We start from the raw sequence: 25,548 nt of genomic DNA on the forward strand, positions 1-25,548 counted from the left end.
CCTTAACGCTCTGCTCGGCGCCTCAACAAATCTAGACCAGAGATATTGATGGGGGAATGGGGATAGGGACTTTGTGTGGGAGTTGAACAAGATTTACTTTTTAGATATTTTTTATTTTGACAACCATTTAAGATGCATATACATTCGTTTTATCAATTTTTTTTTTTTTTTGGCCATAGTGAATATATTTATCAATTATTTATTTTTATTTTTTATTTATCAATTATATTTGTGATATTTTATTTAAACTTTAATAAAACTAACTTTGTAACACATTAGACTAATCGAATAAGAGATATCGTATTGAATAATACAATTAATAATTAGCTGAAACAACTTTACAAAAATAATGGTTTTTTTATAAATTTTTTTAAAAACTATAATAAGCAATAGTTATATTTATTAGTATTGGATAAATATTGTAGATAAATGGATACTTTTTGAATGTTATATAAAATGCACTGAATACGCAATAAGCCATTCAAACATCTGTCTAATTTCAAAAAGCCCTATCACATAGTTCTATCTTTATTTATGTATCTTTTGGCCAAATGTTTCGGTTGTAACTCATTGTGGTGCCTCGCCTCGATTGAGTGTCATGAAAAAGGCGCTCTGTTGGCAGCGGAAAATGCAGTGAAGCATTGAACAACAACAACAACAGAGGCAGTTAGGGAAATGATAAGTAGCAACGATCAAAGCTAACAAAACAGCCACAAAGGATGCAGCGATAATAAGGACAACGAGGACTGCCGTACGCGCGGCTCTCCCTATTTTCAGGCGCTGCTCGACAATGTTTGTTGTTATTTGGCTGATCGCTTGAATGCCGCGCAATGGATATAAGAAAGAAGGAAGTGTATCTTTGAGATGCGCGCACCGCCGCATCTGCGGCCTCCATCACGAATCACGATCACTTTCACAGACGGCGGTCGCGGCATTGTCTAAAAAAATGACTCAATCAGTTGGCTGCTGCTTATCCTTGATCCTGCTAAACACATGCAAATGCTTTTCCATTTCCAGCAGACAGTTGGCAAAGGGCTCACAGCGTCTCACAGGAAAAAGCAGCTGCAGTTGATATGATATTTCCCTACTTACTTACGGAGTGCACCTAATGCCACCCTAAGCACATCAGCTTTTGTTAGACTTAAGACTTTTCAATCAAATTGTTAACTTTACATATTTCATTGATCTTGTGCTGAAGTAAATGGAGTCCTTTTACTTAAAACATATTAATGGGTAAACAACATTTTAAAGATATTCAAAGATAATCAGTTATATATTTCCTTGATTTAAAAAAATCATTAAAAATCTTAAATATGCTTTATTGGTAAATAGAAGACAATTGGCCCAATAAATATGTATAATTGTTATAAGTTATCTAAGTTATTTATTATTATTATTTGTATTTCTAATAACGTTATTATTGGCAACATTTTTATTTATATTATTATTCTTGTCAATCTTTATTACTATATAATTGCTAAATATTTTTATATTTAACAGTCTCTTATGACCTTGTCTGAAACATCAGTATATCCACCTGAGATTTAAACCTAATGCTGAGTAACAACATAGATTAGAAATTAAATTTTTCTTACAGATTTCATAAACGTGAAAAGTATTTTATTAAGATCAGCATTCCTGCAACCCTTAATTCAACTATATCAGACGACAACAATTATAATCTAGTTGAGGTCAATGTACGGCAAGAATTCTTGAATTGACAAAAAACTTGGAAAAAGTGAAAGCGCGCCGGCAAGTGCTCGACAACTTCACGACATGCAAACGAATGCAGTGGAGCAGGCAGCAAGAGGGGGGACTAGGGTTAAGGGGTACAGAGTTGCCGCTGCTGTCCGGCCACATGACACACATGCAACAAACTAATGCGGAGAATGTGAGTTGAGATTGGGGCACATTGGATTTTGCATGCTAGCCGTGCGAGGGCCAACAACATGAAACGCTTCGGGCCACAAAATGCACAGTCCAAAAAGCTCACAGAAGCGTAACGAACGAGGCACACACAGTTACACACACACACACAGATACACACACACACGTTTACATAAACAGATGTAGACACAGATGAGCAGAGACGTCCGCTTCAGGCGTGGGTCAGTGGAGAGCTTGGGCACAGGTTCATATATATATCTAGTCTCTATGTGCTGTCTGTACAATTTATAATATTCTATTAGTTCCACGACCCGAACTCGAGCTCGAGCTGGAGACCGAGCCGACGAACGTCACTGAGGCAGCGGCAGCGACAACGGCAGCGGCAGCGCAGTTAGCGCAGATAATACATCCGTTTCCGGTTAAGCCCATATTTTTGTGTCATTTAGCGAGCAGGCAGCAGAGTGTGGAGCAAAGGGGGCAAGAGTGGCAGAGCGAGTGCGACTGGAACAGACAGCTACAGATGCTGATGGCTAGACAGGCACAATGCCACTGACATGCAGCTGGCGGGTTAATGCTAACGGGAATGGGCACGGATCTGGGCAGGGGGCAGGGGGCTGGGGCTGGGGCTTGGGCCTGGGCACGGGCCTGGCATCAAGTGATGCGACAAGTGCAGTCGACGCTGCAGCGTTGCTGGAGCGGAATTGTCAACGCTTCCGCATATTTCTCATTTCCACAATTAAACATTTGCGAGTTTAACGTTATGGAAAATGCGACGCCCAACCCCCCAAGGGTTGGCACAAATCAAGCTTGGGGTTGTGCGTGTAGGCCTTAGCGGGGTTGGGGGCTGGCGGGTCGTTACTTTGCCCTGTTTCTTAGATAAATCAAAGCTGCAATTAATAATGCAGTTTCGGGTGGTCAGGGGTAGTCAATTTGCTGCACCCCTCAACGGGAAGCTCAAATGGAGCTTGGCGCTTGAAATGCCATGTAATTATGTGCCCCTCCTGCACCTGCCGCAAGTTACAGCGGAAGTTACGCTGTGCTTTGTGCATTGCCCCCAGCCGCCCGTCTGGCACCTTATCTGCCCGTGTGGCAATACCAAATTTCCTCATCTGGCTGCATTTTTAGGAGGCAGCTGTTAATGAGCCACGCACGTGACTGTTGCAGCAGCTGTTCTCTTGCGATTCACAGGTGAGCTTTCTAGTGAATCACCGGCATATCCGACGCCTGCTGTGCAAACATTCGAATACTCGTAAATAGCTTGGTTCGCACTCACGAATATGCGCAGGTAAACAACGGACGAATTCCGTAATATGAGTGAACAGCAAAGCGTGTTGATTATAATCGAATAAGCAGCATTATATATAATTATTAATTAGCAATAGATTATTTATGCAGCGGACAGCTCTAATTTTAATAAAGAATTTTACGAAAAAGAAAATCAACTAAAAGTAAAGTTTAGATTACATTTAATTTTAATAAAAATATTACTTTTGTTACATATTCAGTTTTATTTTATTCTTAGTTTTTTATTAAAATACTTATACATAATGGTAACAATTTAATAATAAAAAATAATATACTAATATTTAAAATATTTTTAACTTTCATCACTTTATTTTCTTATTACCATTTATCAAATTTGTTAATATATAGTTAAACTAAATGAAACTTTATTCTAAAGTTTATATACTAAGCTAATCACATATTAATATACCAACTGAGCTATATATATGTGTATGTAAACGCAAACATATATATTTAAAAGCCCTTTAACCTACACACCAAAAATGCAAATTTATACAACAATTGAAAGGGAAGTTCAGATCAAACCTAAAGAATGACATGCAACAACAACAACAACAAGAGCATAGAATTTATGCCGCTAATATAAATGTTAAAAAAATAAATTAGCGAAATTCCGGAAATTGTAACAAATTAACATTGGCGCGAATGTAATTAGTAACGCTGTGCTGGGTGGGTGTTTTTTAAATACCCTGTTCCTAATGAATAAGTGAAATGGGTATATTAAACTGTTCAAGCGTATGCCATAAGCAACATAAAAAATATATGCCTGATTTGAATCACAAGAGAGACAATCTGAATAGAAACATTTTGAAAGTATAATTGAAGGTAAATAAATTGCGATCCCTAGTATAAATATATATGTTTTAGAAAACTCTTACGAATCTCGTACCGATTAGGACTATTTTGTCATATTCAAACCAAACCTGAATCAAAGTGGAGGAAAAAAAGGGCACCAGAAAATAGCCGAGCAAGCTCTCACAAGACCAATTCGTATACAAGCTATTCTTTTTTAGAGTAATAATAAAAATTAGAGTACTTCTCTCTTTATTTGGCATATCTCTGCAGCCAAGTGATTGTCTGTGCACGTTTAGCAAGGGCTTGCGTGTTTATCCAAGAAAGAATTCCTTTTCTGATCATTTGCCTGTAATTTTTGTGTGCGCCGTTTTTTGTTAAATTTTTAAATAAAACATAACAAATTTAATATTTTAGAAGAAATCCATCTGCATAGTTTTTATTGCTTATCGCTCCCAACAAGAATTCCTCTTAGAACACATATATTTTCGGTGCGCAGTTTAGTTTTTGTCTGTTTTGCGCCCGCGCAACTTCATTCTCTCTGATAATTATGTGCAAATGGCAAAGATTTGACCTTTGACTATGACCTAATGTCTTTTTTAGAAAAATATCGATGACTCGGTCAGATCCTTGCAGATTTTCAAAGGACATGGTGCGTTATTATCTGCATCGATCTACATTCAAAAATGAAATGGCTATTCAATAAATTATATTTTAATATAAAGAAAATCGCGTAATTCAAATCGTCTAGGCCAGGGCTATAATTGGTTATCACATAACATCTGAAAGGAAAAGCACTCATGTTTGTGATCCATTAGCATAGTCCATCTGGTCCTTCATGTACACCAGGACAATATCAATGTCATCTGGAAAACATTTGTCATTATTAATTGATCGTCCGAAGGCGTAGTTCCTTTGGCTGAAACGGACAAAACCCGCATTAGTTGGCTATTCATTCCAAATAAATTATATTTTTGGTACAACTTTAAATGATGTCTGTTGAAAATCTTGACTTCTATAAGCTCGTGAGATTCTAAAAAATCAAATCCTTAAAATAACGCATTTTAAATCTATTTTATTGTTTTTCCCAATATAGATTCAAATTATAAAATTATTCTTCAGAATTGATCCCAGTTAAGCCGAAAGTATTATTTTATAAGCTTTGAAAGCACATTGAAGCTGTAAGCAATACTGAACTATATTTTTAATAAACCTATTATTATGTATATAATGGAACTTTACTTGTAATATGTGACAACTTTTGGTTTTGTTACCTTTGCCAGACAAACTCTGACCCACTGAGTTCCCAATACACCCACACTTGATATAACAATACTTGGCCTAGACGAACACGGCTTAAACACTTTGTCAATGCCCAGCGATTGAATATTTCGTGGGTGTTTGAATTTATTAGCGGTTATGGCGATTTTTGCACTCGAAACTGTGACTGCGACTGCGACTGGCAACTCGGCTGACATGCTTTGAATTTTTGATTGATTTTCAAGCAATTAATATTTATTTATTTCGTTGTATTTTTTTATTTATGATTTTTTTCTAACTTGCTAAGGTACATATATATTTATATATATATTTATATATATATTTATATATATATATATGTACTTATTTTTTATATATTTTTTCGAAATGTTCAAATAAACACGTTGTATTGCCGCTGTTAATGGCCGCATAAATTGTTGTCAAAAAATTATTATTATTATTTCATATTTTTTGCTGCTTGTTTATTCATCATAACTCTGAGCTGTTGTTGTTGCTGTTGTTTTTGTTGTTGTACCGAGTCTGGCAGGCAAAGAAGGCGGTAAAGTCGCACGTGCCACACAAGACCAACACAATTTTTGGCTGTCGTTACGAACGTCGTCGTCGCCGTCGTCGTCGGCGCCGTCGGTCTAATGTGTGCATTAGTGTCCCAAATTATCATTAATGCCAAAAAATCAAACTACAAATCGGTTATGGATCGAGGCGGAAAGGTTAAAAGCCTCCCACTGCTGCTGCTGCATGCGGCGCAACTTGTTATTGCTGTTGTTCTTATACCCTATAAGAATCTAAGAAAGGTTAGTTAGAGCTAGTTTTTGGAGTAAGGTTCGATTTGATACACTTGCCCTAACTATCTTAGAAGTGTGTCTACTCGTTATTGGCACTGATTTAATGAAAATTCGTTTATTTGAATATAATTATGTATGCTTCAATTATTTTATTTTACTATCGGTTTTATAGGGTATCTCCTGGTTGAGCACTCTTCTGCATATAACTATAACTTCTGTTGTTTTCGTTGGCATATTGCCATAATAAAAATGCGCAAGAAAGTCGGCGAAGTCAACATCCTTTTACTGGGCACATGTCTGGGCTGGAGCGATATTGTGAATATACATAAATACATATATATATATACATATATGTTAGTCTGCGTTCTGAGGGTGGGTGCAAATTGTTTGCTTTTAGTGCGTCCCTCACACGTGACTACATAAATTGCTTAAATTGCAGCCTCATTAAGTGTTTCAATAATTTGTTGATTTTTTGATTCGGGTTAAAGAAACTAATGTGTACTATTTATATAATAATAAATAATATATAACATTAAATCATTTTAAATTTATTTTTATTGTTTTGCTTGTAAATATTTTAAACCTAAAAGAGTACTTGATTGTTAATAAATACATTTTAAAATTAACATAAATTAAATTAATTAAATTTGAATTTTTTGTCAAGAACAGCGTTAAAATATATATATTATAAAAAATATGACCTTAATATATATATTATAAAAAATATGACCTTTGAACAACTTTTTATAATTTGTATACTTTTAATATATTTTGAATTTCTTTCCAGCTTAATAATAATGGAAATACATATGAAGGCATTGCTGGACCCATGTCCAGCCGATTTCCGATCTTCAGTCAGAGCCACAAATGAGTGAGTCAGCGCCCACTGAAAGCCAATTCATGGAGTATAGTCGGCGCTGGCCGCTGTCCGCTGCCCGGTTGCCATGGTTCATTAGAACCTATTAAACCAAACCAAACAAAACAACCAACCGCCGGCCGGAGCTGAGTTCCAGCTACTCATAAAAATTTCGCAGCTCATAAGCGCCAAAAAGGTAAGCCCAGAGCCAGAGCCAGAGCCGGACCCATGTCCAGACCGAGACGGAGCTGGAGAACCAGGTGAACGAAGCGTACAAAATCATTTCCTATTAAAGCGAGCGGACATGGCAGCGAGCTGGGAGATGGTGTTTTTTTCTATAGCTGTAGTCGGAGTTGGAGTTGCAGTTGAAGGTGAGCTCAAAATGCGTGACTGCGACTAATGACCCGCACGTGTTCATGTTACCAGCGCTCGGTAGGGCGGGTGGTTGGGCGACGACTATGTAGCCAGAATTGATTACGATCGCTGGACGCATATTAATTGTGCCACGTTGCTGGCTATGAAAAGGATACGCAAAGGATGCGACTAAAGCAAATTTGGACCCGCGACTGCGACTGCGCATATGATTAACAACTTAATGGATTCTGGATTCTGGCCCCAGCTGATGTCAGTCTTCGTCTCCGTCTCCATCTCCGTCTCCGTCTCCTTGGAGCTGAAACGCTGTGCGTGTGGCTGCAGGTAAGCAGCGCATTTGTCTGCCACTCGATCGCCACTGCTATTGCCACCATGCAGCACCCTGCAGCACGCAGCACGCAGCAAGCTCAAGGCTCATATGGGGCAACGGCATTGGGAATGGGACTCCGAATGAGAACGACCAAAAATTTGTCACATAGTGTCGCACACTTTTGGAATACGCCGCCGACATCTTCGAGTTTATAGTCCCCCCGTATTTTATATATTTATGGATTGTCTCATGCCTGATGGCTCGGCCGTGTTGCAGATCTTATCCGTTCAGTCGGTGTGCGGCCACGTAGCACGCGGTAAACTGGTATCGATACCAGGTAGAACTGCGAGTGCTGGCCCACACAAATGCCCAGCCGCACGGGAATGTTAATTAGCACTAATTAAATAATTTATTACACACTATTTGAATAGTAGTTATTGTCATCGATTGAGGCTCTGACAGCGCAATGCATAAATAATGAAAAATTTTATGGACCTGAGTCAGCTCATTAATATTTCGGAATATTTTTAGGAATTTTTTGGAGTTGCCTTCATCAACTGGAATTTGGCATATAAACTTGTTCAGCTAAAGCTATTAATTTTTATATAATCAGCATCACGCCTTTCTAAAAATAAATGATATAATGCAGTTTTATAGAATATAATACTCAAAATGGCTACAAAGGTAGCTGTTAATATTATTAATACAAAAATCTTCATATTTATATTTTAACTAGCATATTGTAGAAGTAAAATAGGCAAACAAACAGATCCTTAAATTATTCAAATGCAAAAACGTAGGCTTTTAAGTTTTTCATATAACATTATTATATAAAAAATACTTTTATTATTTCTGAAATGCATTTAGCCTAATTTACAGCATTGGCGAAACAATACTTGATCCCTACGAGTCCAAAGTGGTATAAAATTCCCAAATCAACCACTATTTTTAACCCATCGATTTTTAATTTGTTTGAATGCCAATTGATAGTAAGGATCCGTACGAATACAAAAAGGTATAACATTTCAAAATCAGCCGATATTTACCCGAGATATTAAAAAAAAACACCAAAAAAGTTTTTATTTTCGAACCGACCCCGATTTTTAGAAAAAACGTGATGTAACCCCTTGCTTTTACCCCGATTTGGGTCAAAATTTAGATTTTAAAATTTTTAATGACCATTGATGGTACTGATCCTTACGAGTCCAAAATGGTATATAATTTCAAAATTAAACAATATTTGGCCGAGATATTCCAAAAAATCATCAAACAAGGTTGACTTTACAAATGAATCGGTTTTTAGTCAACAACATTTTTTAACCCATCGATTTTAAATTTGCTTGAATGCCAATTGATAGTAGGGATCCGTACGAATTCAAAAAGGTATATCATTTCAAAATCAGCCGATATTTACCCGAGATATTCAAAAAAAAGCATCAAAAATGTTCTGATTTTCGAACCGACCCGATTTAGGGGTTACATCACCCCCTTGCTTTTTGGCCGATTTGGGTAAAAATTTAGATTTTCATATTTTTTATGCCAATCGATAAAACTGATCCTAACGAGTCCAAAATGGTATAAAATTCCAAAATCTGACAATATTTGGCCGAGATATTTAAAAAAATCATCATAAAAGGTTGACTTTACTTTTGCGAAATAACACTTGAGCTTTTTGTATTGTCATAACACTGTATGTTATTTTTGATACAAAATAAACAAATTAACTAAAAAAAAATATTTAAGACTGCTTTTAAGCTAAGCTTTTTTATATATATATTACAAGCAGACCACCTGGTTCCTAGATGACCCATTTATCCTTGGTCTTACTCTACCAAAGATAACGTCCTAACGAACCTACATGACCGAAAAAGTCAAAAAATATGAATGCTTTTTCTTTCAGCCTTCGCCCACCATAACTACCCCCCCCCCCCTCCCCCCTGCCACTCCCATCGACGGTACCTAGTGGACCCACATGTCCTTGGTCATACCATACCATTGATATAGTCCTGGTGAACCTAGAGGACCGTATCCCTGCAAAATGCGCACGGAAACGGTCCACAAATATGTATGTTTTTTTGCATTTTGTGGGTATGCAATGAAATTTTTCATATATAAAAATTTTAGTTCATCTACCTGCTGGCCATTTCTGTTCGCCTGGTACTTCAGCCGAATTTTCGTTGAAATCTAGACCCAGCTGCCCCTCCGCGCGCCCCGTTTGGGTATGCAATGAAATTGTTCATTCATAAAATTTTAGTTCATCTACCTACTGCCCGTTTCTGTTCGCCTGGTACTTCAGCCGAATTTCCGTTGAAATCTAGACCCAGCTGCCCCTCCGCGCGCCCCGTTTGGGTATGCAATGAAATTGTTCATTCATAAAATATTAGTTCATCTACCTGCTGGGCATTTCTGTTCGCCTGGTATGGGGGTATGGGGCAATGGGGATTTTGCGACCGTTAATATTTTTAAACCTTAATTTAACTGTGGATAAAGTTTTAAAGAGAATTTCGTTGGGATTTGGAACTTTAGGATCATTAGGACTTTATCTATGGTATGGTAAAACCATAGATATATCGGTCATCTAGGAACCATAGAGGGAGAAGGGTACGGCTGAAAGAAACGCATGCATTTTCATATTTCTGGACCATTTACCGCCAAAATTTGCACGAATTTCGAGATTTAGGTTCACCAGGACTATATCAATGGTATGGTTAAGCCAAGGATATATCGGGAATCTAGGAACCATAGAGGGAGAAGGGACGGCTGAATAAAACAGCATACATACATATTTTTGAATCCTTTCCGAGCGAATTTTGCACGGATTTGGAACTGTAGGTTCACCAGGACTCTATCAATGGTATGTTGAAACCAAGGATATAATGGGTCATCTAGAAACCGGTTTTGATTTTCTTTTCGGCCATAGCTCAGACATTTGGCAAGAATTAACTAATGTTTCTTTTTTTATTTATTTTTTTCTTTTTTTTTAGTTAATTTGTTTATATTATATTAAAAAAAAGCATACATTTTCATGACAATACAGATAGCTTAAGTGTTGTTTCGCAATCTTCTCAAGTGTTGTTTGGTAGGGTCTTCAGGCTTACTAGTCGACAACAGTTTCAAAAGCGACATTTGTAACCATCCATCGTCACGAATGTTGTCGGCAGGCTCTGGGGCATCCCCTCTGTCGTGGTTGGATGAGGTCCATAAACGATTTTCTCTTGATAAAACGCCTTTCAACAAGTCTTTTTGCAAGCCGGTTACAGTGTCGTTGCAAGCGTTCATTGTATCGGTTGGTGAATGATCCGACTTGGCTCTCTATGGTCGCCATTACACCTGCGAGCCCAGGTGGCAATTTCTCGAGATCTGAAAAAAGGACAATTTTTAGCCGAGATATTGGAAATATAACATGTTTTTGATAGTAAATGAAGTCCTTTCCAGAAAAGGTAAGGAGTTTAAAATACTGAAATACATTTTTAAACTCATATTTAAGTTCTTATGCAGAGCTTTGAAAATAAGTTTTTCCCGAAACCCCGCCTTAACGTGCACCTTCATCACATAAGGTAACTACAGTAAAAATTTCAGCTTCCTAGCTCTTACGTTATGGGCTGTGCGTTATTCACCAATCAGTCAGTCCGTCAGTCAGACAGTATAAACAGTTTTATATATAGATATATATATATATATATTAAACTAATAAATTCAACACTCTGCAGTCCGTAGTGCCAAAGATATGTATGCCTAAGCCCAATGCTGTTTGGGCTGCTATCAATCAGCAAAATCTTGATAAGATCGAACAAGCGCCAGCAGTAAATAAATACAGCTCACAAAAATACTCAAGTTGGGTTATATTCACCAAAAATGTTAAAAAAAAAGAAAATGTATTGAGAGAATGTGTAACAGAAGCCTAAAAGGCAGGCAGGCGGACAGGCAGGCAACATGACTAACTATAAACGCAATTACCTAGGCAAACGGCAGCAGCGGCAACAAAGGCGACTACATGCTACACCAGACCCAAAGCCAGACCCAAAAAGCCAGACCCAAGCCCATATCCAAGGCCCGGTCCCAAACTGGACTCAGTCACTACCAAGTTACTCAAGTTACAATGAAATTTGTCTGAGGCAAGTAAACATTGCCACCGCATGGAGCAAGTTGCGCAGGCGAGCAAGAAAATGGCGTACGGTAGCCGCAGATGCGGTTGGGGAACATGGTTAGCCATGGGGTTTCCGACAGGAAATCCAGAACCCTAAGACGCGGCTGAGCTCGCAATCATGAGGAATGTGTTGGCCGCACGTCTTTTGCTAATAACCGTCATAAATTTAGAGCGGCAACAAATTGAAATTAAACGAAGGCGACCCAGTCGAGGCACGGCAAGATCAAGCTGCTGTTGCCACAGACTACGGTTCCTTAGCCGCAGAATGCAATCAGAGCGAGAGAGGATCGTCGTGATTTTGTGTGGGTAACCATGGAGCAAAGGGAAAAAGAAATGTGTAACTACTTTGTTGTTGTCATGTAGTTAGCACTTGAAGATTTATCCGCGTGAATTAATTGCGATCTTGTTGCGCAGATTCCATGCGAAATGAAGACCGCTTGAATGTGCAACAACAGCTGCCGCTGCTGCCGCTGTCGCTGATGCCACCACATGTGGCGCAGAGCCCAGGACCTTATCAAATTAAACGGTAGCACAGCTGGAGCTGATCGCCGGTCAGCTACTTGTTGGCCATACAGAAATTATGACAATTATGGTGCGCCATAAATTCAAGACGCGTCGCCAGTGTCGGTCGACATCAAGCGCAATACCCCTTATACTGCTGTATGCTCAGGCCCCAAGCCCCAAGTCGCGACTCCCGTCTCCAACCCAAATACCGATACCAACCGCAACCCCCAAGTGTTCAGCTGGAAGCTCTTCTGGCGCATTGTTATTGTTCCCAAATGCTCGTAAATCAAGCAGCATTTGATGTGTCACAGAGTCACAAGCCGTTGAACTGATCACTGATCGCTGATCGTTGATCGGCGACAACATTATTAGGCGAGATCCTCAATCGCCCATTCGAACATTCGCCCGATCGCCGTACGATCGACACTTATGACATTATGGATTATGATTATGGCGCTCGCGTGCTGTTTATGTATGCCAAGCGAATAACGCAAAATATCTTCACAGTTTCTGTTGAAGCTTTCGCTTTTCAACTCTCTAGCAAAAGGGGCTACTCCAACGGGTATATAGAATTTGTATTGCACAATCTTTAATATACCAGCTATGAAAAACATTAGTAAGAATTTTAATTGCGTTTTAAAGAATCAGCTAAGAGCTTAAAATTACTCAATTCTTTTCTGTTCCTGAGAAGAAAAAATAACTAAATCTAAAAATGTGCATATGCTAGAATCTTAAAGTATGAAAATTCTGTTAATTAATATTTTCACTAGGCGAACATTTTCTCTCAAACAACAAAATCAGGCCACCCTCATTAGGCGGACACTTCTCTTGATTGGACAAAAGTTGACCGACGTTCGGTGTCTGCCCAAGGGAGTTTTCCTATACTCAAATATCTTGCATTGCGAGGTTAAGAATTAAATGTTATAAATAAATTACTTAGCTATGATTTATAATCTTCAATCTCTGTTTACCTTTTACAGAGCATCTCGCAAGTCGTGCAAACGCTTTCAACGCATGACCGCTGAATACTTTTGTTTTTTTGGAGTGCGACGTGGCAATCGATGCCGCGTGGATCGCCGTACCGCCGGATCGATGGATCGTTCATCAGCATGCGTCGCAGGCGGCGTTGGCTTGTTGGTTGCTGATCAATCAACGCCTTTAAAAGTGACTGCGACTACGACGGCGATGGCGACTGCGATGGCGACTGCGACTGCGACTGCAGTTTCTTATTACGAATACTGCAGGGTACGTCGCGACGGGGCTCGCTTCATTTTGGCAAATATATTTTCGCGCATTTCGCGACGTTTACAAATTGCCGCCATTAATTAGGCAAAAAATGCACGCACCGCCGCCGCCGCCGACGACGACGACGACGACGTCCAGTTCCAAGTCAACGTCGAAGACGCGCCGTGTAGGCGAGCCCAAAAATCAGCTACCAGCCTGAGCTGGCAGTGGCAGCGGCAGAGGCAGCGGCAGCGACTGTGCCACTTGGACTGCGGCTTCAAGCTGCCAGGCAAAACACATCCAACACATAATAATCAGCGGGTGGACAGCAACAGGATTGGCATGCGCTTGAAATTAATTACCCCTCACCCTCGGGCAGTCGGTTGTTGTTGCTAATTAAGTTGTTTGCATTTTGAGTTATTGAACTGCGTTGTTGATGACGGACCGAGTTCTGATTTTGGGCAGCATTACGTGCCGCAATGCGGCCCAGAACGGAAATGCATGCGATGAGCGTTGGGATTTAATAAATCGAAGGAAGAATCTTAATTTAGGACAGCTCCTAAGGAAATACTATAATACTAAACTAAATACTTTTTCTATATAATTATCAAGGTTGTAAACCTAACAAAGCTGTTCGGTGGATTGACACATTCGGAATTCCAATGCTTAGCCTTAAGGCTCGGCTTGTGAGCCTGTTATTCAAAAGTCTTTACACATTAGCTTGAAAAATCTTTGGTTCTCCCCATTCTTGACAATTTTTCACTGCAACAATTAACTCAATTACATTAAAATAATAAATTCCCAAATAATATGTCTTATATAAATATCTTAAATAATTGTATAATTTTGCAATGAATTTTAAAATATTTGCAAGTATTCAAAGCTTTGGCTTAGCTTTTCTTCATCTAAACAATTCACTTTATTTTGTGGTTTATAGTAAAGAGAAATTGGCAGCCTGGTGTTTAAATGGTTTTGGTTCTAAATCGGTTTGCAGCATTTATAAAACTATTTATGTTTCTTAGATATTTAAAGACTTTCATGTCAAATATTATATTAAAATAAATAATAAAATAAGTTTTAATTTACTTTGGTATTATGACTAGATATATACACTATATATGCATACTATTCATCAAAAGTTATGTCTTATTTTTGTGCATAACTTTCCAAGCTTTAGTTACTGTATTAATATCAGGGCATATATATTTTTTAATTTTTTATCAAGTTAATTTCATTCACCAAAACCGTAGAAAGTAAAATTTTAACTTAAAAATTTAATTTTTGGGTTGCAACAAACAAAATTTGTTAAATAAAAAAAAAACAAGCAAATAATATGTACTATATTTTTGGGTTTGCGTTTCTGTATGCTAGTTAATGATTTCGTTGGTATTTTAACTACATATTTTAATCAAGCTTCTTTGCTTTTGACTTGCCCTTTCAGCAAACTCTTCGCACTGACTCAGTTTGTCATGCGCTGCTCTCGCCCCTCCTATGCACAACTTAATCGCTTGACTCAGTTGTCAAGCTGCACCCGCCTGGCTGTCATCTCTGCTGGAGCTGTCCAAAAGGCATTTGGTTGCACTTGTTGGTCAGCTGTCCAACGGTGGAATGCATATCGCGTGCTCAGCCCGGACTGCGGCTCACTGAAGCATGGCTCAAAGCACCACCAACAACAACAACAATAACAACAAATAACAACAATATCAGCGGCAAAAGAAATTAAAGATGCGGCGTGGCTGTCAACGCATTTGTTGTTGTTGTGTCGTATAATTAGTGTCTGTGTCTCTAAATAAATCAGTTGCCTTCAGCTGACAGACAGACAGACAGACCGACAGACAGACAGACAGGCGAAGCGGGTAGGAGGAGCAGCCCAGTGACTATTTCAGTTGGGGCACAGTTTTAGGGGCCTTATCGAAAGGGGTCAGCGGTTGATTTGTTTCGGACTCGGACAAAGTTGAGATATTTATTTTATCAGCGTCTGTCGCTGATGTGATTTAAGTGGTTTTCCACAACGTCCAGACATTTTCATGTCTTTATTTACTATGATGTTATGGCTTTTCCAAATAAGCTCTTATGCAATGGCATAAAAACGATTTAGGTGTTTAAAAACCCAAGCAAATTATTGACTACGAAAAAAAAAAATACGTAACGAATTTATTTATAATTAATACTAATCTTCCAAAATATAGATGTGATAAGATAAAAAATAAACTTCCTTGGTTATTTTTTTAACTATAAGACAGATTTGTAAATTATTTACATATACATATTGTATCAAACACAAGAATGAAAATAAAATGAATTAATGTTTTTCGGAGTGAAGTTTGGTATTACTTAAAATAAAAATAATATTCGTTAGTTCTTAATTTAAAAGGGTTTCAAAAGGAACACGAGAGATCTATAAATTTTTCCAGTATTCATTTTTTTCGCGGTTTCTTTTATTTGAAATTAATCTAAATCTCGATTGTGGGCAAAGTGAGGTTCAACGGCTGACTCCTCTTTCTTCAGTTGAAAATAAATCTTAAAAAAATCCTCAAAGCCGTTTCTATGTTACATTTTTAACAATATATGGTTGTGTTTTTACCACTGTGTGGCGCTTTGTTTCTATGTTAATTTGCTTGCATGTTTTTGGTGTTTGATTTCAATTAAGTGCTGTCGCGTGTTGCCGGATTTTCGGACCCCATTGGCTACGATGGGGATAAGATAATACGTTTTTAAACCTTGTAAAGCGTGCGTGTAACCTGTCTTAAACTTAGTGTTAGCTGGGCATCAACACTTGTCGCATCCCGGATCGAGCTGCCGCTCTTTAAGTGGTTCAAGCCAGGCTGCAACATCTTCGTCAGGCAGAGCTACCAACAATGCCACATTATGGGGCATTATCAGCGTTATCAATAAGCACATTAATTTGATTAATAACCACCTGCAAATCATTTCCATGCCACACAAAAGACTGCACAGCTGATAAAAAAATGTGTAGAAAAAAAAATCGCACAATCCCCTAAGTAGCAAAAGTGTCAGCAACAAATGCTGATGATGCCTGATGATGAAATGGATGAAGAAATGCCATTACGGGTAGGCAGCCGCATCAATGCCAGTGCGAGGCAATTTACGCATCGACTTGCGACGACACATAACCAATCGAGCTGGCAACCCTTTCGCTGCTTACACACATAAATCGCTATCTTTATGGAATTTTTATGGGCAATCTCCTCACACACACACACACACACACACACAAACACACCCAAACGCATACAGAAGCCGAACTAATACAGCGCTTCCGTCGCATTCGCGTTGCCAACAGATTTGAAATTGCCTGCAGAAAGGAGTTGGAAAAAGGTGCACACGACACCTGCGCATCATCATTATGTGGGTGTACGGATAGGTTAAGTGGTACATTCATTTTTTTTCACCTCTTTCTTTTTTTTTCTTATTTTTTGTTGGGTAGTTTGGGTCTTACGTTAAAATTTCCTGAGTTGCCTGCTGTTGGCGGCGCAATTTGCTTTGATAACCTGAATAAACTGCCTGCCAAAACTGTGTGCCAAAATAACTCATAGATATGGGATTTAAAATATCTTAACCCCAACTACTTGCCCAATCATTATAGATTTTTGCATTAAAAATTAAGATGAAATAACTTGACATTCTGTTCAATCTGTATGCACTATATAAAAAATAAAGCCGCCTATATTATTAAAAGCTTTGCGCCTTTAAAGAACCTAAAAAAAATGTGTGTCCAAAACTTTTGGAGTACATATTCTTTCAGAGATCTTGCATGTTTTTGAGCATCCATAATACTCATATAATCTTACTCTTCCTAAAAAATAATTGATAAATATCCCTTATGTAGGTCTTTGCAAATTAGAAAGGGCAGTCAAAGTAAAGGAGATAAGAATAAATGAAATGTGCACAGAAAAAATCTACGAAAGCATAAACTAAACTACTAAAAATCAAAGAAATTATAAATATTTTTTTATAAATAATATACATACAAATATCGCGTTACTTTTCAACAATAATACGTAGAGCTTCAATTAAGTTAGTAATAAAGAAAAAAAATAATTAATTAGAACATGTATTTATAAATTAATTCAAACTAAGATTTACTTATTTAAAAAACTTGACAGCAGGTCATATTAAATTTAAATGTGTTTACATACGAACTATCCATCTATTAGTCATCAAACGACGTAAGCCTAACGCCTGTGCGGCATAGCCTCTGGTTATTGGTATCTAAAACCATTTAAGCACTTCGTAAGTGAGTACTTCGAGTACTTGTGGGTTTTAGTTACGCCACAAGGACATAAGCAGCGATTCCAACGCCTTATGGCTGTCCAATGCGGCTCCTGGTCCTGTCGCCTCTGGCCGGTGTTCGGTTACCAGTCCAAAGGACCGGCCATGCCAGAGGGTTGCGCCGTCTATTGGACTGTTTGGGCATAGGGCGACGCTTACTTACCCAGTATTTATCGATGGACGCGTGTCTGTTTATTAATTGAAGTATTTGTTCTGCGTGTGTGTTATTTTTTTTCTGAGTGAGCGTGTGTGTGAGTGTGTGTTGTTGCCGCCTGTTGTCTGTTTGTTTTGTTTCATTTTTTTCATGGTTGTTGCCGCTGTTGTTGTTGTTATTTTTGTTTTTGTTGTTGCCATGTCGCGTCAACACTTGAAACTTGAAACATGCCCTGCATGAAGTGTTGTAGTTGTTCCAGTTGTTGTTGTTGTTGTCGTTCTCTGAGATATTTTCGTCTTCTTGCACAGTTCGCCTGTTGTTTACATTAACCAATTAGCGGGGGTGGCGAACCTTTGACATTTTATTGACATTTGTGGTCTCATATTTGCTTTGACAGACACTCTTTTGTCATGCTACTGTGTGTGTTAGTGTGTGCGTATGTATGCGTACGTATGGTGTATGTTTACAGCTGAACTGTTTTTGTGTGTACACGCTTCTTAAAACTATAGAAACTGCATAACAAAATAAAGTATCTTTTTTGTTTAATTATATAAAATTAAAATCTATATTTAATTTTGATTAAAACTTAATTTTGATTAAAAATTAAAATCTATATTTAATTTTGATTAAAAATTATGTCACATTACATTATTTAGAATTTTTATGAATATAAAATACCATTTTTGTATAAATATAATTTTAATTCGGAAAAATTTATATTAAAATATTTATATATTCTCTATGTCCGTTTGTGTGTAAAAATACACTGCATAATAATTTACAATTTAAAGCTTTTACAGCAGATAGCTAGTTTTAAGTAATTTGAAATTTTCTCAGATCTCTCGTATATAATCCCTTACAAAAAAATCGTATGCAACTCATTATTTATAATAGAATACAAATGTATTTTAAAGAGATTATTTTCTATTAAGCGGTGTATATTAACAAATCATTGTTATTTTTTATTCTTTCATTGAGTCTGGTCGCGGTACCTTTACCAGAAATAGCGAGAATCAATTTGAGTTCATGATTACCAGCTGTCTAAAACCTGACCATATCGAACAGAGATATTATATGTAAGGTTATTAACAGCAGCCGGATTACTTTTAAGTCGCACTTTATTACAGACAAGCATACTGCCATTATAAATCCGCGTCACATACTGATCGTGTTAAGTTAATAAAATTGACAAAATGAATCCAATATATCAATGTTAATTCAACTACGATGTGGATGTGCTGCATCACAGGAAATATGCGGAATTTAAGGAGAATAAAAGAATGCGTGTAGGCATTTAAAAAAATAAAATATTGAAGACATTTTAACTACAAAGTGTTTTTAAATAAAAAAAACAAAAATTAATGCTTTAATCTAACTAGCGAAGTAGTGTATAGTTGTGTATTATGTATTGATATATTTGGCTACTTTGTTTAAAATAAATAATTACAAAATTTACGTCTATAATATAATATATATATAGGTAAATATTTATTTTAAAGAATTTAAATAAGAATAAGAATAAGAAATTAAAATTGAATAGGCTTAAGAACTGGTCTAAAATACATATGTTATTGGGAAAAATATCAAAATCCCTGGCTCTTGTTTGTTTCAACGTGCAATGCTAAATGCGATTGAATTTGTAACTATTTTATAGTTTGTAAAATACTTCTCATTGAACTATATAGTTATCTTTTCACATGACTAAAAAAACAACTATTCACCCTATTATTTAACTGGTCTTTAGGATGAAGTGAAGCTAACGGCTTGCCCACTTGAAAATCCCAGCTCAGCCTTTAAAATGCAGCTTGAAATCGAACAAAGCCTTAAAGTTGGTGCAAAGGCAGCAGCTGAATGAGAAAATAGAAAAATCAACAACAACAACAACGGCAAGGAAAAGGGAAATCCTAGCTCAGATTTAGCTGCCCCTTTTGAGCGCTTTGCTGCTTATCGATTTATTATAAAACTTTGCGCTAAATGTGCGGCCCAAGCGATGCTCACACCCCCCAGGCATACCACCTCCAACAAGAAGCTGCCCCTAACCCACTGCAGCAGCAAACCCCCCGCCCGCCTGGCCAGTGGCTGCTGACACATCAAACATTGATGTGGATGGGCTATGGGTGATGGGCGATGGTCTATAGTCTATGGCAAACCAATGCCACACCACAAGCTATACACACATGCCACGCCCACTAACACAAGAGCAACAACAGCAAGTGCGATATAAAAAATTGCACATATATATATGTATACATATGTCAGGGTGCTGATGCTGATGCTGATGCTGTTGCTGCTGCTGTGTTTGTGTGTGTGTGTGTCGAAGCATTGAAAAAAGTAAAGAACTTCGACAGACGGAAACAGGAAACCGGAAGTCCATCTTGCTCACAGTGTCGTCGACAGCAGAAGCGGGAGTGGCGTATGGGGTGGGAACAGCAGCCAAGATATTTTTATGCGTTGAAATTTTTAGCTGGACCAAATCACACACATACATATATCATAAATACACACACATGCACAGTCTGGTGTGTGCAAAAATCAGAGCCACAACTTCAATAATCATTATCAGCAGCAAAAACAGCCTCAGTCCTGCTCCTGTGCTTGCCCCCTCACACAGCCCTCACACAGCATCAGCATCATCATCATCATCGGCAACATCATGTTGCGGAAACAGATAACGCACGGACACGGCACGGGCACGGACACGACGCGGCATGCAGCGGACGTTGTTGCCACATAACATTTAATACTGATAGTTGGCCCTGGACTACTCGCACGCCCGTCCTGCGGCCAAGACAGCGACGACGACGGCGACGACGACGAGTCGGCGCTTCAAATTGAAATCAATGATGCGCGAGCTTATGCTACATTGCCGCTCCTGGGCTCGGACTGGCAGCTCTAATGTAGCATCTCAGCTGCGGGTGTCGCCACCGGCGACGTGCCCCCTCCACCATCCACGACATCTGCCCAGTCCAGGGCAACAAATGATGCGAAAAAATTGCCAACCACCCGCATGGCTAGCATAAAAAAGTGTTAATGTATTGGCAATCTGCAGGAACGGTAGAAAAGTATAAAATTGCAACAAAATATGATATCACAGGAATTTTCGATACTCTAAGCGTTTACAGTTGGGGGGACTGCCACACGAAAACTGGCTTAGCGAAAATAAAGTTTGGCCTTTCGAGACCTACAACTTTTAAGTTTTTCAGGACCAGGTATTTAAAAAAAAAATGATAAAAGAGTGTTCTGCACACATCAAAAAATCAAAATTAAAATGTTGTAAAATTGTAAACTCAGATGTTGTTCTTCGCATATAGTTTTAGAAATTTAGAATTGTATTCTTAGAATGCATAAGCGCGCGTCAAAATGAGAATTTTATTATAATACAAAAAAATAAATAGCATTAAAAGGTAACCTATGCGCTTTCTTGTTTTTATATCGACTTTTTCAAATCCGGTAAATTTCCAGAAGTGAAACACCAAAAGAATTTTATTCATAAATTCTACACATTTTTACCATAAATGATCGGTCAAAAGAAAAAAATGTATGAAAAAGAGTTCTATAAATACAAAATTGTCATTCATAACAAGCTTTAAATAATTATGCCGATATTTGATCACACATAAATATTTATACATTCTGTTTATTTTTATTCAACTTGATTTCATTCATTTAAACGTAATATGGATATAGTTTTTTATAATTTTGTTTTTATAGTTCGATACCACTTAATATCATCGGCTAATAGACTAAACATATTTAACAATTTGATATTTGTTGCCATTGATAAAGTTCAACTTTGAAGATCGGCGAAGAACTTGTCATTCTAGATTTCTAATACTTGGCATATAAAAGCTTTCAGCAATAAAATAAATACGACCTTAAAGTTCGGTATTAAATAAATTATGGCGCCAGTGTCGGGGCTGCTTGACTGACAGATACTCCGTTACGTTCTTTGCGGTAACATTACATTTGAAAGCTCAGCTTATATTTTAGCAAAACTTAAAGTAAATAAATTTATATCAATTATATTTTAATCGTACTATCAATCGAATCAAAATGACAAACCAAAGAACTAAAATGAAAAATAGATCGCATCCAGGTTTATGACAACTCGTGCATATGAATTTGAATTTAAATTTCTAAACTTATACAAAATTGACACTTTAGGCTAATGAATTGCGAAAAGCAAATAAGGAGTCATAAATCGGTTATATCTAGCTAAAACAAGATACGCTTTTTAATGCTTTTCCATCGAAAAATTTACATATTTTACAGGGTGCGTTAGATAAGCGAAAGAAACTTGATTTAGAGTGAAGCATCGGAGCACCTGCAGAGCGTCACGGAGCACATATTTCCATAACAATCTTCATCGATCCAGATAAAGCATAATTCAACGTGTTTATAGCCCAAAATGTTGACGGCCCTGTCATTGTATGTCTTTTATTTATATGAAAATTAAATAGTATGTCAATTATAAGCAAATTATGATTTTAAATGAACCCGGGGCATCATCGGCCCGAACAATGGAATAGTCAGTCAGTCGCAACAAGATATAAGATTGTATAAAATCTTAATCCCCCAGACAGGTTGCCATCATTAGGCGAGAAATTCTTCGCTCTACCGTTTCGATTTTTTCCAACTGTTTTGTTGAGTTCCAAAGTTGGCCATAAATTTTACTTATAAAGTTGTTAGCTGACAGCAGCTGTGAATGAACTGACCCTTTGGCCAAGACTCAAGTGTGATATCATTTGGTAAAACGCACAGAGTCGACGAGATTCTTCATCTGGTTAGCAGACTGATATGAATATTTTCAAATGGGAAATGTGTATAAAGAGTTTTGGGATTGTATTTAATTTGGCTGGTCAAAAATGTAGATAGAAAATTACAAATACTTGGGAGTCTTGCGTATATAAAGGGAAAGTTTTCATATGATGGTTATAGTGCAACATATTTAGGCAATAGATCTGCTCAGCTTAGACTTCCTCTCGTTATTTTCTTAGGGCAGTTATCTGCGAGAAGTACAGCCAGATGGTTAGATTAAAAATGCAATACTAAGATATTAAAATACTCTTTGAATACTATTATTTAAATTCAAAATCGGGGTTGGTTAGAAAATCAGAACTTCTTTGATGCTTTTTTTTTAATATCTCGGGTAAATATCGGCTGATTTTGAAATGTTATACCTATTTGAATTCGTACGGATCCCTACTATCAATTGGCATTCAAGAAATTGCATTAAAATTGCATTAAAAATCGATGGGTTAAAAAAACTGGTTGACCAAAAACCGATTCATTTGTAAAGTCAACCTTCTTTGATTTTTTGGAATATCTCGGCCAAATATCGTTAAATTTTGATATTATATACCATTTTGGACTCGTAAGGATCAGTACCATCAACTGTCATTAAAAATTTTAAAATCTAAATTTTGACCCAAATCGAGTAAAAAGCAAGGGGTTACATCACGCTTTTTCTAAAAATCGGGGTCGGTACGAAAATCAAAACTTTTTTGATGCTTTTTTTTTTAATATCTTTGGTAAATATCGGCTGATTTTGAAATGTTATACCTTTTTAAAAGTGTACGGATCCCTACTATCAACTGGCATTCAAACAAATCAACAATCGATGGGTTAAAAAAAGTTGTTGACCGAAAAACGATTCGTTTGTAAAGTCAACCTTCTTTGATGATTTTTTTGGATATCTCGGCCGAATAATGTCCGATTTTGGAATTTTATAATATTTTAAACTCGTAAAGATCAGTATTATCGATTGGCATCAAAAATATAAAAATCTAAATTTTTACCCAAATCGGTCAAAAAGCAAGGGGTTACATCACGTTTTTTTCTAAAAATCGGGGTCGGTTCGAAAATCAGAACTTTTTTGATATTTTTTTTTTGAATATCTCTGGTAAATATCGGCTGATTTTGAAATGTTATACCTTTTTGAATTTGTACGGATCCCTACTATCAATTGGCATTCAAACAAATTAAAAATCGATGGGTTAAAAAAAGTTGTTGACCAAAAAACGATTCGTTTGTAAATTCCCCCTTCTTTGATGATTTTTTGGAATATCTCGGCCAAATAATGTCCGATTTTGGAATTTTATAATATTTTGGATCGTAAGGATCAGTATTATCGATGGGCACCAAAAAAAATGAAAATCTAAATTTAGACCCAAATCGAAGAAAGAGCAAGGGGTTACATCACGTTTTTCTAAAAATCGGAGTCGGTTCGAAAATCAAAACGTCTTTGATGATTTTTACTTAATCCAATGTGATGATGAACTGGCTCTTTGGGTACAGATCGCAGCTAAGGTTGAGAAACAAAGTGCTTCTATACAAGGTCATTCCTCAACATCCCAACCGTCACCGAAGAAGTGAATCGTAAAAGCCTGAAGCACACAGACCGACTGGACAGCCACCTAGCTTTAAACCTCCTCGATAACAGCCTGCGCCTCCGACGCCTTAAAAGCCACCACCCACTTGACCTGCCTTAGGCCGCCTTTGCCAACACACACATAAGCCTCATGCAAATATTTATACCATATAATTTACTTATTATCGCCAGATAGATTGTTAATAAAAATTGAAACTGGAAAAATATATACATATATAACTCGTGCCAACATTTTTTTAAGCAATACACGTAATTAAAAAATATAATTTTTTAAATAGTTGTAATACCTGTTTTATTTTCGGACAAAAGTTGTTGAGTTGTTAAACAAATTAGTTTTTAGTCCAGAAAGTTTTCACATCCTTCATCTGTAATAATATAGAAATTTGAATATTCACATATATCTTTATACTCTACTACTCTTAAAATGTTATAATTAATTATAATTTTTATATTTAAGTTAAATTGTAGTTTCAATATGTCTCTAAATTAATCAAACTGATATTGTGGGTATGCAGCTGCTACGTGATAGTTTTTAACACCCATTCGGAGCTATGCTCCCCCGCTCATTTCTATATTCTGTTAGCCTTGAAATCAAAGGCAATTGCAACCCTTCAAAATTGCGGCTCACTTCAAATGGGCACTGTGCAAAACTAATGACATTTCGTTGCTGGCATCATTAGAGAGTCATGGCCATGACTTTCACAAAATCAAGCGAAACCCTGCCAGACAACATGACGCGGCTCAACTCTTGAAATTCCTGCTGCACGCACGCACACCTGCAACATCAACTGCAACTGCAACTGCAACTGTGGCATGCAACCCCATGCAGCGCATCGAAACTGCAGCCTCGACTCATTTTAAGCGGGGCGTCTAGCTGTCTACTACAAATTCGTAAAAATCTTTCCCGGATCAAATTTGCAATCGCATTGGCCTCAAACTGTGCTCGGCCTTCATCTTCCGCTGCCTGAGCACAGTGGCGATTCGTGATGAGTCGCGTTGAGGCTGGCGGGAGCTAACTGCATGAGTTCGCACTGACTAGATGGTAAAAATTTACCTTTGGCAGATCTTCGCCCGCAGGCTCTGTGTCTGGGAAGGTCTAGACAGCGAGGCGTCAAGTGTGCGAGGAGTAGAAAATGGCAAGTACAAAACTTTCATCTCAACAAAAATATGCACTCTTGACTTTACATTTTTTTAGTGTTCCCATAATAAATTTGGACCGCACTTAAGACCTGTCTAGCTATAAACTCGAG

General features: G+C 37.4%; 2 long non-coding RNA genes across 6 annotated transcripts in view; one reads left to right on the forward strand and one right to left on the reverse strand.

Annotated features, from left to right (window-relative positions):
* LOC135434286 (uncharacterized) overlaps positions 1–14,471 on the forward strand; it is a 104,015-nt gene extending 89,544 nt beyond the window's left edge. The window contains exons 3-4 of one of the 2 annotated variants that reach the window (XR_010437213.1): positions 6,835–7,274; positions 13,217–14,471. This is a non-coding gene — a long non-coding RNA (uncharacterized LOC135434286). Of the gene's footprint in view, positions 1–6,834; positions 8,075–13,216 lie in introns of those variants that run through there. The other variant, XR_010437212.1, reaches the window with a different exon arrangement.
* LOC135434285 (uncharacterized) overlaps positions 10,530–25,548 on the reverse strand; it is a 120,679-nt gene continuing 105,660 nt past the window's right edge. For all 4 annotated transcript variants that reach the window (XR_010437209.1, XR_010437210.1, XR_010437208.1 and 1 more), the window contains 2 exons: positions 24,586–24,663; positions 10,530–10,945 (listed from right to left, as the gene is read on the reverse strand). This is a non-coding gene — a long non-coding RNA (uncharacterized LOC135434285). The remainder of the gene's footprint in view (positions 10,946–24,585; positions 24,664–25,548) is intronic.

Source organism: Drosophila montana, unplaced genomic scaffold (genome assembly GCF_035044405.1).
Source record: "Drosophila montana isolate Dmon_TW-CO22-7 unplaced genomic scaffold, ASM3504440v1 contig_3286_1, whole genome shotgun sequence".
Lineage (NCBI taxonomy): Eukaryota > Metazoa > Arthropoda > Insecta > Diptera > Drosophilidae > Drosophila > Drosophila montana.